Source organism: Anopheles bellator, chromosome 2, assembly GCF_943735745.2.
Source record: "Anopheles bellator chromosome 2, idAnoBellAS_SP24_06.2, whole genome shotgun sequence".
Classification (NCBI taxonomy): Eukaryota; Metazoa; Arthropoda; class Insecta; order Diptera; family Culicidae; genus Anopheles; species Anopheles bellator.
In genome coordinates, this window is record NC_071286.1 from 43,933,853 (window position 1) to 43,949,313 (window position 15,461).

A 15,461-nucleotide genomic window follows, 5' to 3' on the forward strand; every position below is an offset into this window, starting at 1 on the left:
GACACCGTCAGCGCTACGCCGCGCGCTAACCTGTTGATTGTTGGCCAGCCGTTAGCTTAATTGACCGTAAACTGATCGACAGTCATAAATCTCTCTTTGCCCGTAACCCGTCCGGAGTGTTTGTTATCGCGGCGCTGTGGCGCCCTTGTTGTTGCCGGGGCAGTGGGCTGGCTGCGGTTCCGGCCGCGACAGACGGACCCACCACTTCTGGTGATTTCCCGCTTCGAGGGTAATAAAAGGATGTAATTGATACCGCGCGCGCAGCGCTCTCGGCCGCTGCTCGGGAGGAAAGATTTAATTTTCACCACCACGGGGCGTGTGCTGGCCACCGCCGGACGGCGGAACAATTTGGTCGGGTGAGCATTACGCCCGGCACGCGGACGGCGATGGGTATATCCTATGACCACCGGGGGCCGTACCGCGCGTGCCGTGTTTCACTGGCCGGAAGTAACGGCCGCACTGCCGTGGCCGACATTTTCGGGGTGCAAAATGGCGCGCATGGTCGTGGAACGGAACGGAATCATAAAATGTGATTTCCCCGGGCCCGTGCCCTGCGGATCGTGGTCCTTCTCGCGGCTCATCGGATGACTTCATTCCGTTGGTTACGGGGAGGCCGCCGGCGGTTACGGGGAGTTGACATTTGAGCGTTGCGTTAGCCCGTCAGCCGTGGCCAACGTTGGTGCCCTTTTCGAATTCGACTCGCCCGGCAACCGTGACAGTCGATCGGTGAGGTCTGCACGATAAGGAGGAACCAACTCGGGCTTCCCGGGCCTCCGCCAGCACGTGTTAGTGTTCTGATTGCTGGCCCCCATTGGTGGTTCTCCGCCGACTCCGGCCTGCGTTGATTGACTCCACGTGTGACTAGAGTGTGTGACTTCCAAAACAAACAAAAAACCGAAAACCGAAGACTTTTCCGGCGAAATTAATTTTCCCGCCGCGAGTTTCGCAGCTTCCCGTGACCGAATGTGTGCGTGAGTGTGGTGTTTTCCTTCTTTGGGTTCTTTTCGTGAATCGGGGCGTCTCGAATTTAATAACGGCGGCAACCCACGGACCGTGTTTTGTTTGCCCTGGCCGCCGAGGAGGCCGTCAGCGGTGCAGTTTTATGCTTCACTGCAGGACGAGCGAGGCGCTTCGCTGACGCCAACGGAAGGGCGTCCCGAGGGCCATCAAATCTGTCTGGCGTTTCCGATGGAAATTCATCATACTACGCAAACAGAGAGCGCACAACAAAAAGTGTGCTGCGGACGAGTTCGTTTGCATTTAGAATTTTGATGGTTTGTCCAACAACAACGCCAGGGCCGGTACGCCATTAGCGGAGTGGAGTGGAGAAAGCCATAGAATCCGGCCGGTGGCCCGTAGGTCAAAGGAACTGGTTCGAATAACATCTCTTGGACTGTGGATTGGTGTTTTTGTTCTAAGCCGACGACCGCCGGCGATCTTCCGAGTGGCGAGGAATAGAAGATCTTCTGCGGCTTAAGTTTTTGTGCGTGAAAACCACCAGCTTGACCCCTGTGTGCGCTGGGGACCGGTTTTTTGCATCAAGCATAGCACAGTCGTTGGCGAAACAGGTTGCAAAACCAACTTCATAGGTTTTTTTCTGTACCCTCTGGAGTCCCAAAGCCGCTAGTGAACCTAGACTCGGTGTGCTGATGTTTATGATGCGGCGCATTTAAAGCACCAGAATGTAGATTGAAGCATTTGGCAAATTTGACCAGTACTCGTAATATATTCCTACGCTACTTTAACGACATGATCCCCAGGAGACGATCATGTCTGTTGCGATGGCTCGGACGTGAGGATGAAACCTCCAGCGCTGATGTTTCGTGGAGCAACATCGAATGTTCTTCGTTCTTTCAAAATGTTGTGCTGTTGGTGGTCAATGTCAATCTACCGTGACATCGACGAGTAGCGTCTCGTTCTTTGGCACTCTCACCGGAACCGATCGGAAAAGCAATTCCCAGATTCCCACAGTCCAGAGGGACCGTCTCTCAAGAACTCTTATCTGTGTGGTCCTTTAAAAGACGTATCATGTGGTGATAGATAAAGACTCCAGTACCCGGAATCTTCGCCAGAATTGGCAGTAGATCAGTAGAGAGATGGCCCACAACTTGAAGTACCCACACGCGGACCCGTCTGTGTCTCGAACGCCTCGGCTGTGTCGGGAGTGTAAATCGACACCACGTTGACCGCGGCCGGATATTTTCCCCGAGGGGAAGAAAAACGAAAAACGACTCCAGGAAAAATGGACGCGACGCATGATCGTTGATCATTGAAAGATACGAACCGAGAGAGGGAGAGGGAGAGCGAGCGAGAGGAGCGAATGGAAAGAGCAAGGGAGCAAGTTCAGGAAAGGGAGAAAGTTCACAGAAAAAGGCCGATAGAAATAGAGCCATGGGAGAGCACCGAGCTGGGTACAGATTTAGGATCGACCGGCGCGCGAAACACATGGCCCCGTTCGATGTCGCGATCGCCGGCCCGTCACCGTCTCGGCTTTTCGTGGGCCCTTTTTCTTCGAACTGCGACCCGGCCAGAGCTCCCGGTGGCCAAATGCTTGTGGACGCAGCCCGCGCAGCCTGCGCATCGCCGCGGTCGCCTTGGGAGATGCTGGATCGGGGGGGGTCGCCTCCGGCCGGCCGTTAGATTCTCTCCGGCAAGCCCACTAGAGCCGCGGCTCGGCTCCGGGTGCGTATCTCACGCGCGACGGTCTTGGGATGTTTCTCTTCTCGACTTTCTCTCTCGCTCTCTCCCCGTTCTGCTCTCTCTCTCTATCGGGCGATCAGCATGCCGTCTCGATCGTCTCTCAGATCGCCCGTCTCTTTCGGGGCTTCTTCGGATCGAGCGAGTCTTGCTCGAGTCTGCTGGGCACATTATTAATAACATAATACATATAATAATGCACACAAACACACGCCGGCACTGTTTAGCTAATGGTCAAGCCAGGATAGCACACGCAAACCCGCACACAGCCACACGCGCGGCCGATAAGCGGAGGCCAGTCCCGGTCCGGTCCCGGTCCTGCGGTCGAACAGCAGACGGTTCGGATTCGTTCGGGCTGGAAACGGTTTTTCCTCCTCCGAGCTCGACAGCCGCGGCCAGTCTGAGCGTTGCGCTCAAGTAGTACGGTGCGCAGTGGTACGCAGTTCAGGAGCATCCCTAAGCCGGATCCCGGAAAGAGGCTCCACCCGGAAGGTGGACTTGCCGTGTACTTGCCAGTCGATCGCGTCTCGATTCGGGTGTGTGTTGGAGTTCCGTTCGGACGAATCCCCTCGGCTTAGAATTCCGTTCCGGGTCCAGCTTTTATATCTCTCAACTCTTCGTTTTCGTCTTTAATTCACCTGGTGATCCTGGTGTGCCCAGAAGCGATTTTTTTTCGGGGTGTTAGGCGTGGGGTCCGAAGGGAAAATTACTATCATTTGGTGGGCCGTTTGGGATAATTCGCGTTCGGTGTTTTATCTGGTCCACTCTGGTCAGGAACATTTGCTCCAGAACCTTAACGTTGTTTCGCTCTTTCTCTGGATGTGAATGGCCCGCTGTGACTCTTGGACTCGGGAAGGTGGGAACATAAAAAGCGCTCGGAGCGCGCCCAGAACGCAGTCTTGGTGGTGTCCGCGCGGTGGTGCCTTCAGCGATCTTCAGCCGCAGAGTGCAGTTCGTGCGGTGGGAAACGGTGCAGCAAACAGTCGGCTGGCGCGGTTCCAGTGTGTAGAGTCGCGTTTTCGGTGCCACGGAGGGCCTCGAAGCCGCCTGCCGGTTGAGTGAGTGTTTTCATATATTTTTGTTTCCATTTCCTTCCCGTTCGGCGCGCAGTGTACTTTCGCTTGAAGCTCTTAAGTGGTGTGCAAATTGAATGAAAAGCTTGCCCGCGAGCGGCCCTGGTACCTGGAGTTAGCGAGTTATCGAGCGAGTGTCCTTTTGCGTCCAAAGGGATCTGGTTTTCAGCTGCAAAAAGTGTGTGCGGCGGAAGCGGCGTTCCCGGAGCGGTCAGACCAGTGAGCAGGGCCCCTCCCGAGCCGGTGGCTCCAAGGTAAGTGTTCTCCCTTTCGTTGTTGGCGCATCTTTCATTTCGCGGACGCGGAATTACCGTGGTCGGTCTGGGGCCGGTCGAGACAGTAAAAGTGTGGAGAATGTTAACTGCGCTCGGCGGCGATTAATCGGTCCGGATTCGAGTTCGTCCTTCCATTCCATCGCCGCTGGATCGCATCTTCAACCGCCGGGAACGATCGGTTGATGTTCTTAAGAGCTCCTCAAGAACCTCAAGCTCTGGCGTATGCGTTTTGGGCGTCGTCGTCGAAGACACTCGGCTTTACACATCCTCGCGTCCTCGCCGTGTTTGTGTGTTTCGGATCTCGCCGGCAGGGCCAGTTTAACTAATCACGGCCAACGTGCCGAGGTCCACCACGTCGCGTCTCGCACCCGTCAGCCGACTTTTAATGACTTTCTGCTGTTTTGCCTTCTCACGCTGTCGTCTTATGGGCCACGGAACAGGGAGCATTGAAAAAAACACATTTAGCGGCAGCAAATTTAAAATTGATCTCCGCTCCGGAGAATGCTCTACGATTTACGTTTTGAACGGTTTGCTCTCACCAAATCCTCGCCTCGCTTCACTCGCATCTCGGAAGCTCGGAGCTTTGCCGATGATTTATGTTAATCACTTGTAAACATTTATTGCATTACGCCCAAGCTTCCTGCGGCATGCGCCCGTCAGCGAAAGATTTTGCATAAAAAGATCATAAAGTGCGCGTTCTCAGTGTGTCACATAATGCATCCGCAGTTGGAAGCCCCAAACCTCGCGCCCATTCGTTGCACAGTTTAGTGCCGGCTTCCGAGGGACCCCCAAAACCCGTCCAGATATGTTACGACCGCTTGCCCCGCCCGGAACATAATCAGTGTTTCGGGGCCGCCCCGGACTCGGATGTCGACAAACAAACATCTTTCTTGGTCCGCTCTTTTTTGAACCTTTGTTTGAAACCATCGTAAACAATCGTTATACGGGCGGTGGCCCTGTACCGAGTACCGAGAAGGATTTGGCAAAGATTTACTGGCTTCGACCGTCGCAATTTGTTGGGATTGCCTTTGGTAATTGTTTTGGAATCAGCTTCCAATACTCCACTCCGGACGGCGCTCGCGAGGGACCTCGGCACCCGAACCAGAAAAGAGAGCAAAACCGTTCGAAACGGACCTCGGCGTGGAGGGCTGTCGTTAAGCTTACTTTAAATTCGACAATGGCCAGGCCTCCGACCAGCGTCCGAGTAATGCTTTCCCGGCGAATGGCGTACGTCAGCATAATGTCCGCCAAAATACGGCTGTTGTTGTTGCGGATGTTGGAGCGCATCTGCGCCACACACCCAGCGGGCCAGAGAGAGATCAATTTGCAATTTGGATTTCGGAAATTTTAAATTGAAGAAGTTTTGCGAGGTGCCACTCTTGAGACGTCTCGGCGTGGACGGCGAGTCTCAAGCTGGGAACCGTGTTCGCTCTTGCGCTCCATTGTAATGACTTTTTCGGCCATTCTTTTGGGGTCAGATTTCGGTCGGTGCATGTGGCGTGCATTAAGCCTTCAAGACGTGCCATATTTTATGCTGTTTCGCGCGAAATGCTCAAACTCATGTTTCAAACATAACGATCGGTCCGAATCGGTTGTAGTGCTGTTTTCTTTCTCCAAACAGAAGAGTCTATTACGTCCACGGCCAAGCACTTGTGGTTAGGAAAAACTCAAACAGTTCGGAGCATAGTTTTGCACCCGTGGTGCCAATGTGGAAACTTGTGTTTGTTTTTCCCGCGGGAAGGGAATGGCACGCACGGATCGGCCAGAGGAATCTAGTTGAGAGTTACACAACTTTGAAGAATCCAATTAGCTGCGAACTGCGTCCGAGAGTGTTAATTGATCTGTACTTCACCTGTACTGCGGGCGTTCGTTTGATTTTTCGCTTTCGCCGGCAATCCTGCCCTTACGCTATGGGGCCACGAAGAACTTTCTAGTCTCGAAACTGTTTACCGTGCACATTAATACGCGGCGGCCCTTGCCGAGCCGATGAATGAAGGAAACCAATGCAAATCGAGCGCCGCGCCGACTTGTGTGTGAGGTGAGAAATAAGAAATGTGCCATTACAGGGCCCAACCAACCCTGCTGGTCTTCCGACGGCGTTCCGGGAAGTGTCCGGGACCAAACACAAAATTGATACATGAATCACTTCGGGGATTTTCGGAACGACGGCACGGCACCCGCCTTTTCTGTGCTTCCGTTTGCTATGCTCGACGCGCCGCAAAACCACAAACCCAAAACGGCTTCCCATCGATGTGTGTAAGGCCGGCCGGCGGCCACTAAACTTCATTCAAAGCGGGTGCCTACCTCTTCAAGGGACGTTAGACGGGCGTTTACGGTCACATTCTGGCTGGCAACATTTTATGCATATTTTATCCAAACATTCCCCACGAGGCCGGGCCGGGGGCACGTTGCGCAAAAGGACAAGGCGACGTTGTCCCGCCTGCCCCGAAGGAAGCTACTTCAACCACGGTGTGGATCTGTAACCGTGCGTTGGTGCACTTGTAAAGTGGCATTGTTTTGACGATGCCCTGGACGACGACGGTGGTTGCCACTATGCTAATGCTAACGGCAAACCAGCTCCGTGTCAAGTGACAGAGTGTCGCTGCGTTTGCGCTGCGCATGCTGCATGCTGCTGCCGCTGCTGCGAACGGAAAAGGATCTGGAGAAGCCACCGCGTCCCGGGGTCTCGATGCCGCAAAGCGGCGCAAGAAAAGAAAAGCTCAAATAACCAGAGGACACTCGAGAGGGCTCCTGACTCCTGAGGGAGAGCATGGCCGCCAGCGTGTGTGAGTGTGTGCGCGTTGACAGCGGCCGTGATATGGATAGCGTCCAAGGGTCCCTGGGGAAGCCGGCCCCGATTATGAGCCGAAAAGTGGTTTCATTTTTCTGCGTTTTTTTCTTTCGTTGTGTGTTGGCGGCCACAGGGCTGCCCCGGGACTTTAGTGGAGTTTTAGGTCCACTTGTAAAACAGTAAAAAGGTCCATTTTAGACTGCTTAGGTCCATTCACCAGTGGGATGGTGGCCACCGCACACGGTGGCACTGGGAACTCTTAATTAACAACATGTGTTCGACGGCTGTGGCGAGATGGAACCAGTGTGCGTCTGCGTGAAGGAACGGCACAACATAGCACGCCATTTATCACGCTCTAGAATGCACTTCCTGTTCGGCACAGTCGTGGCCACAGAAGTGGCCACGACAATAAAATCCACTCCTTTTCCGGAGGGCCGGCAGCGACGCACTTTGCGCTCGTCAACTTCCCGGCGAAGCGTATCTTTCAATCATAACTCAGCCGATCCTGCGGACGACACACTACGCGGTGGCCAAAAAATCATAGCTCAACAAATCAAGGGAAGGGTTCTTAAATCAGACGAGATTGCGCTACGATCCTTTTTGCAACGGAATCCACAATTCTTATCGGTTAATGTTTTGATGAATACAAACCCGAAGCGCCGCATAAAAATGTGGATTAGTCTCTCCCTTCTATCGAACCGTGGTGATTCTGGTAATTGCGTGTATTGACATACCAAAAAACGCATCTAATGTGGATCGTCCGGAGTCCGGAGATTGTTTATCTTACGGATTACCATTTGATCGAGCCCAGCCAGCCAAATTTGAAGACACACGAACCCGGGGGACAGAAAAGAAAGTGCCAAGGGTAGTTATGCAAGCCCTGGGCCGACATTGTGAACTGTAAAATCAAACAGCGTCACCCGTCCAGTTCGGAACAGGGGCCACCGCGAACAGTTTTCGAACCGCGGGGATGCACTTTAAACACGAATATGGGCACGGGGCCCGATTGGGCCGTTTAAGCTCGGGCAGTAATGAAAAGAAAACCGAAACCGTTTGTTTGCTCTCCAGTATGTCGAAAACACCACCACGTCCGAAATGCCATGCTGCGGGCGCGAGCATCAATTTACACAGCATTACGGTAAATAACGCAAGCGTGACGTCACCGGAGCCTGAGCGGAAAGCGACGCTGAGCGCGACAAATTACCATTAGGCATCGGCGATCACCAAAATCGGCTACAGCACGCCGTGAGCCGTCGTCGCGGTGTGTCAATATTGTCACCATCAGGACAAAAAGTACGCGCGCTCGGTGCGGATTGTGTCATATTTGTCCCGAGTCCCGAGGCACCGGAGGCGAATCGCGTGTCCAGCCCAGGGTGGGCACACACTATGGCTAAGCGGCTAAGCAGTGTGTGTTGTCCCAGTCAACATCGGTGGCCTTCTGCACGCTGCCCGAAACGAAACGGAAACTCAACATAATTTTTTGTGCCCCAAAGTTACACCCAGCCTTGGCCGGTGGCGTTTTGGGTTAAAAAAACCGGTGGCCGAACGGATATTGCATCCGCCCATTCGTTGGGAAGGCGCTCCAGAAAGCGAAACCATTTTCACACGGCTCACCACATCCTTCTTTGCTGTCCGGGCCTTCGGTAAATCCCGCCCTGGGAGTTGCGGTTGGCCGGCCCTGGACGAACTTCCTTCCACGAGAGAATCGTTGATGGTTGGCTCGTTCTGATTGTTGTTTTACTTGTAAAAGGATTTCGCAGAGTGATAGCTCTGCTTTCCACTCCTTTTCGCCCCCCGGGAGAGTGTTATCGGAACGCTCTTAGCTATCTGACAGCAGAACCTTCCCGGTCGGTAATCGGAACAATTATGTGATCGTGCAATGAATCATGCTAGCAAAAACGTGGAACAACACGGAGCAACACGGGCTGACACTGATATGGAAATCGGTGGACAAGCGAATCGACGCGAACCGCAGCAGCAGAAACGGAAGAAAAAGGGAACCGAGCGAGCTGGCTTAAGATAAATTATCCCAAGGCCCATTATCGAAACCCATTAATTTCGGGACGTTCCTTCTGTTCCTTCCGATGCGCTAGGCGAAAGCGATAACCTTGCAGCGTGTGTTCTAGCCCGTCCGAAACCCGTTTCCTGCCTGGCTGGCTGGGTGTTGGGCTCCAAATCTGCGATCGTCGTCTTCGAGAACCTCTTCGAACAGGGGCCCCAGGGATTACCGCTATGCGCGGCCGTGTGATACAGTGATTGGTTTCGTCCAAAAATGGGCAAGAAAGTGGCCTCTGCCGGAACCGGTGCATCAGTACGGGGACACCCCGTTTTCCGTTCGATTTGGGGTCTTTATTTTCGAGACACACGTCGCTCGGGTCGTAGATAACGGACCTCGGACGGAGTCGGATTAAGATAGACTATCGTCTCGTAGATCTCGTCCCACGCCGTCCAGCCGCGGGTTCGATCGTTAGATCTTCGTATCTGGCCGGTCCACAAATCGGTCTATCGGTGACTCGTTGAAAACTAAACCTATCGCGTTAATCTTGTTTGCGTTTGTTGATTGTTTAGTTTCTTCAACAATCGGGGACAAGAGTGACGATTTTAAATACGCCCCAAAACAAAAAACGCATAACTAACTGAAGAGAAGTGACCTTTCCCGAGGAACAGCAAGGAGGAAACCTGTTCGGAGCCGAGAGAGCAACCGGGAGCGTCGGCAATCGAGAATGAGCAAAAATGTAAACCTCCATGTTTATAAATCATGTTTTATTTGACTTTTCTGTTTTTCAATTTGAATTTTTCAATGAAACCGTCATACCGCACTTAAGATGCACGTGCTTTCGCGTGGCCGGGTTTAGCCATTCCGCGGAGCTCTTCCTTCTGCTTTGGCCCGTTTCATGTTTCTCCGCTGGTCTCTGGTTCGGGGTGGACCGCCCAGAACCTGGACCCGGTGCGACGGTTTGCGGTTTTCCTGCCCAGTTTTCCTTCTCGGGTATGCTCTTCGGTGCTTCGCTGTCCGCGCCCTCTCTAGATGGTGGTGCCTTTCTGTTGTTGTTATGTTGAAGTTGTTCTTTCGCTCCCCGCCAGCCATTCTGCCATTCAAACACTTTGATTGTTTTGATTGCTTTCCAATATTTTCTTGCCCCGGCCCATTCGTGTCGTGCCGTGCCATCGTCCCCATTCGAAGCCTACGACGGGCACGGAGGTCCTGGAGGCCCGCGAAGTGATTGCACAACATTGCCACAGCGCGACTTCCAAGTCCTGGCCGGCCCTTTTCCAGCCTGGCTCGGAAGCGGATGTGTTGTGGTGCTGCTTTTCGGAAGAGTTTTGTTTTGATTATGGCGTATTGTTTCATTGTTGATCGTTTGATTTCATTGCACGAACTCGGGGCGCACTCGCCGGGGCCACTGATTATTATTTGCATAACGTGCCAACGTTCTGAAGCACACTGCACGACCTTTCGGCCAGTGGCGCGCCTTTTGCACTTCGTGTGCACTGATTCTGGCCAACCGTGGCCATATGTCGTACATCGAATCGTATAACACCGCCAAGGGCTGCGCGGATCGGATTTAATTCAATTTGCTAATAAGTGAGATATTTTATTACAAATACGGGGCTCCATAAATCATAAGGTATTTTAATAAAAAACCCTCTAAATATTGATTGAAAAATCGCGAATCGGGATCGGTTCGGATGCTTTCGGTGTTACATTTTAGATGATGCACCACATCGGGCGCATCACTCTGGGCGTTCCCTGATGCCGGGGCGCGTTGTTGGTGGGCTTACAGAGTTAATCATAGAAATGCATAAACACGCGGACGCGGTGCAATCATCTTGTCCCGGGCACCGGGCGCTACAAACGGAATACCCAAGCGGCCCATGGTACGCACGGGGCTTGGATGGGCCTGTGGCTTTTTTATGGGTCCGTTCACACGGCAGGTCAGCGGCGTGTGTGCTCGGACCTGCTGCTGCTGCTGCGCCGGGCAGGGTCTCCGGAGGTGGTGTCGGGCCGCGGGCACAGAATGTCTGACGGATTCCCGACTCCGCGTGGGCCCATCGCCATCATCAGCGTGTGTGCTGGTCTGGTGGAGGTCTGGCGTCTAACTAGCTGGGCCCGGGCTATCACTCGACGCCGTTGTCGCTGTCGCTGTTGCATAATAAAATAAAGTCATTAGCTGGCGAACGAGGAACTTCGTGTCCGTGTCCGTGTCCGTTTGTCTGTCTGCGGTGCGGTGTGATGGGCGGTGCGCGGCGTGCGCCTCCGAAGGACTCGTTCGGCGAGTGCTGTAAACTCATAAAAGCGCAGCCCTGATGCTGCATCGAACGGACGCCACGCCAGGCAGCGACTTCAATCGGAACCACCATCACACCGGCGCACGTGTAGCGGGCAAAGAAAACAGCAACAGAGCCCAACAAACCAGAAAAGAAAGAAACTTTCATTTACTTTGTTTGTTAAAAAAATTGGAATTTGATCCTCTTTTTCATGTCCACCTTTTATGTGGTCCGCATGTTGTGTGAGTGCATGACGCGAGTTTTGGCGTGTTTTATTGCACTCCAGGCAGGATCTCCATCATCATCTCTCGACGTATCACTCGGCCGATGTACACTTGCCAGGAACAGGGATATTTTCTGCAAGTGGCGTGCTTTTATTGAAATCACGAACAGCGACTCTCGACTTCTTTCAGCTCGTCGTCATCACAATGCTGTACCTTATCTTTTATCAGTCAATCAAAGTGACATGTTTTGTGTGTATTTTGGGGTTTTTTGACCCTTCGAACGGTAAGGAATGTGCCCTCATCGCCACACTATTGTTTTGGTTCTTTTATTAAGAGTTGAGCGAATTCTTTTCCAGTTTTACAAGAACTACAACATGAACGTTCATTTCAGTTTAGCATGGGTCTTAATTATCTAACAATAATTACCGCGTCTGTTGGGCTGTTCTTGAATCATTTTTTAAATTTGAAACAATATTGCCACTGTCAATCATCGGCAACGAACAGAAGCCACCACATTTCGAAACCGCCCAAAAAGGTCCGATGGCGGTTCAAGAAGAAGCAAACCATCTTTTCCGCGTCACGGCTCCGTCCGTGAGTTCTGCAGCAGATGTTACATCAACATGCCGGTGCATCCGCTATCTTGCCAACGCCCTGTTTATGCTCCCGGCCCCCCGCCCAACATCCATGATGAACCGGCCAAGTGCATCAATCTGGTCTGGTTCGTTCGCTGGGTGGTCTTCGTAGCGGACGGACGAGAGCAGTGACGGGGTTTGGTGAGGGTTCGTTGGAAATCCCAGCTGCATCGGAAACCGCAGAGCGCACACGACGGAATCGTGGAATCCCTTGATAAATGATGTGCAAATCTCACCAAGAAATTAGTCGAATGATACGCGCCCGCCAGCGTGAAGTGGATGTTGCAAGAGCCAAATCAACCAGATGCCCCGATTGCTGGTTGGTTGTTGCGAGCGTTAATCGCTGTATTGATTAATGGAAAGCTGTTGGAAGCAATAATATAGCAACAATAAAGTTGCTCTACAAATATTTTCTTTCAATCTGATGGTACATTAAAAATGGTTTCACATGTGTTAACAAGTCCATCGGATAGTTTTACAACGTTATTGGTTAAATCAAATTGTAGAATTGTTTTTATTAGTAAGTTGGCACAATAAAGTAGTAGAAAGTAAGCAACGCCGTGTTTATTTTCATATTTTTCAATGGAAATCAAGGAAAAGGGAAAAAAACATCCTGAAAAAGCTGCATTCAAAAGAACTCAACTAAAGAACTCAAATGAGTATTTTTTTCGTTTTACGTTTTTCTTCGAGGCACTTGTTCCGAGCAGTTCCAATGTCGAATATGGAAAAAGAGGCTAAAGTCGATTTCGAACATGTTTTGGAATGATTATATTATATCCATCGATGAATGTGTACTATTCAAAAGGGGCATCTTTGGAAGTGGATTAGCTAAATTTGGTTAGGTAATTTTAATTGAATCAATCAAATTGAGTAGAACAACTCGTTCGCTTGCTTTCTTCAATGATTATGTGAATAATAATTATTCACAATTATTTACAACAACACATCATCAAACCAATAATGTGCCCGGCAAAATCAACGTTTTACAATATGTTTCTCCCTTACACGCAAAATGTTGCAAATCACCAACTGCCGAAAGCAAACGGATCCTGTCAAACACGCCGCCGATAAATGATGACCATCGGTGGGTAATTGTGTATCAACTCCCGTCCCGTTTATGTTGAGGTGTGCCCGGCCGATCCGAAATGGCTCGTAATTCGGCATCCGTCGGTCAGCCATTATCTGCAATCAATTTGGCACTACAGCAGATCGGGTGGGCCGGTTCCCTGTGCTCGCCACAGGTGACACTGGGCCCATTGCTCTTTCTGGCAGTTCATCTATCTTCCACTGACCACACAAACGACAGAGAGAGAGAGAGAGAGAGAAAGAGAGCGAGCGAGATGTCATCGGGCCGGAGCACGGTTCTCGTAATTGATATTTGTTACGGGCAGCTAATTTGTTTCACCGGACCACAGGACGACACCTGGCACAGGGCGTGCCAGACTCGTCGGGCAGCACAGCATCGGAGCATCGGAATGCACCATTGGCAGCTTTTTTTCAATTTACCAACATTCTATGTTTTGAATTTCCATTACAAAAATTATATACATTTTCATTGAAGCAGCATACAAAAAAAGCGTTAAAAGAGGATCCGCGTAGATCGGAACTCCACAACAAACAGCGGGCTATTGCTCCGTGTCCGCGGCAGCGATTTACCGATAATCGAGTGTTGCGTTTACCGAATAAACGATTTTCACATAGTTGTGATCACACTTCCTCCCGCACACACACATACACGCGCGAATGGCATGATTCGCGTGGGGCACAAAAGCGCCTGCCATCCGCGCGGCACCAATCAGCACCGTCGGGAGTGCGCGCGGCGTGCAGTGCAATTTCGCGGCCGATCCTGCGACCCCGGAAGCGTCACCCGGCCGTCGGGCCGAGCCGTCGCACCCCAAATGGCACGCATTTCCTAATGGAAAAGGAAAGGGAGAGAGCGAGAGAGAGAGCGAGACCGGGAGAGGAATGTGATTTGTAATCCAAACACAAATTCAATTTTCGCGATTTACCACGATTTGTTGATTCTGGGCAGCTGCCCCCGGCTCCATCACCCGATCGGTGGTGGGTGGTACGAGATCGGGATGAGGATTTCCCTCACAGTTTTTTTTCCCGACCCGATTTTCCCGCCGAAGGGGCCCCGGAAAAAGCGTTACACTGATTGAAATTTTCCACATCGCTCCGCAGCAGGCTGTCGGTGTGGGCTGGGTGTGCGTGACGGCGAAAAGCGTTCGGCACTGTTTGCACGGCCCGGGAGCGACCTGGGCTGGCCCCTGGCCCGCGAGACACACCTCGATATAAACAAATGTAATTGAAATTCTGATGCCTTCGCGCCACGGCCAGGACTTTACATCTTTATCAATCGGCCAACAATGCGCCTAGCGACGTCGGTGGGCCCACTGGCCGCTCACTCAGTGGGAGCAAGGACCAGCAGCAACCAGCACACCCAGCATCCTGGGCAGGTGTGTCGAATGCTCGGATTTACTACGCCACTTGCGAACCGTTTCCCTGCCCTACCTCCTAATGATCGGATCGGAGGGACACGGGACCGTGAAGAATTCAATCTGCATTTATCACGTTCACGTGGCTCGGAGAGTCGCTGCTCGGAGAACGGCTGGGCCTTTGCCACAAAACCGGCCAAAAAAGCCCAATAATTTATTCATATCGTGTATCAAGTGTCGCAAATTGGCCTTCTCTCCGGCCCGAACCCGTGGTGCCAGTGACGTCTTACGGTGCCACTGATTTGCGAGGCGCTCGCTTCCACACGGTGCCTGTGCCTCATCATCGCCCAGCGTCAACTGCCGGAAATGTGACGAACGGAAGTGACAGAATCCGAGTCCGGGCGGCTGGGGTGGTGTAGGCGAGACCCGAAAGCGACAAATCACTGATATCGACAGCACGGTGCCGCAAACCGCTTCTCTGAGTGTGTGGTGGCCCAAATTTGGTGCCCCGTCTTCCGGCGAATCTTTTGATAAAGGCGAGCGCCGGGGCTGAACGATTTCCTGTTCCTGATGTTTGCTGGTGGTGGTGATGGTTTTTGCCAACGACAACGGCGACAATGGAAACGTCCTTCACGTGGCAACCATCTGTTCACGGCCGCCACTTTGATCGACAGTCCGCCTTAATCTACCGGGACGGTGGTCGGTGGGGCGGAGATGGGTCCGGAGAAACTCCAATCGCCCCCCGAACATCAAAACCGAGTCGGTTCCGGGGGCAGCCACTTCGGGCACCGGAAACGGGGCGGACGACTAACTGCGAATTTTCTTTCCCATTCCGACGATGGTTCGGAGCATATCCGGACAGATGGCGCTGGTAGCCACCACGAGGGGACTTCGAAACACGTGTGTGCAAAGGTAGCAAGCCCACTTGGTCGCCACAGGTCGTCTATTGCCGGACAATAAATATCATCTTATTCGCGTGTAACAAAACATTAGCCAACATCAACACTTTTCCTTCGCTTAGTGATACGACGCGTAAGCTGGGGCGGCGTAAGAGAGGGCCGG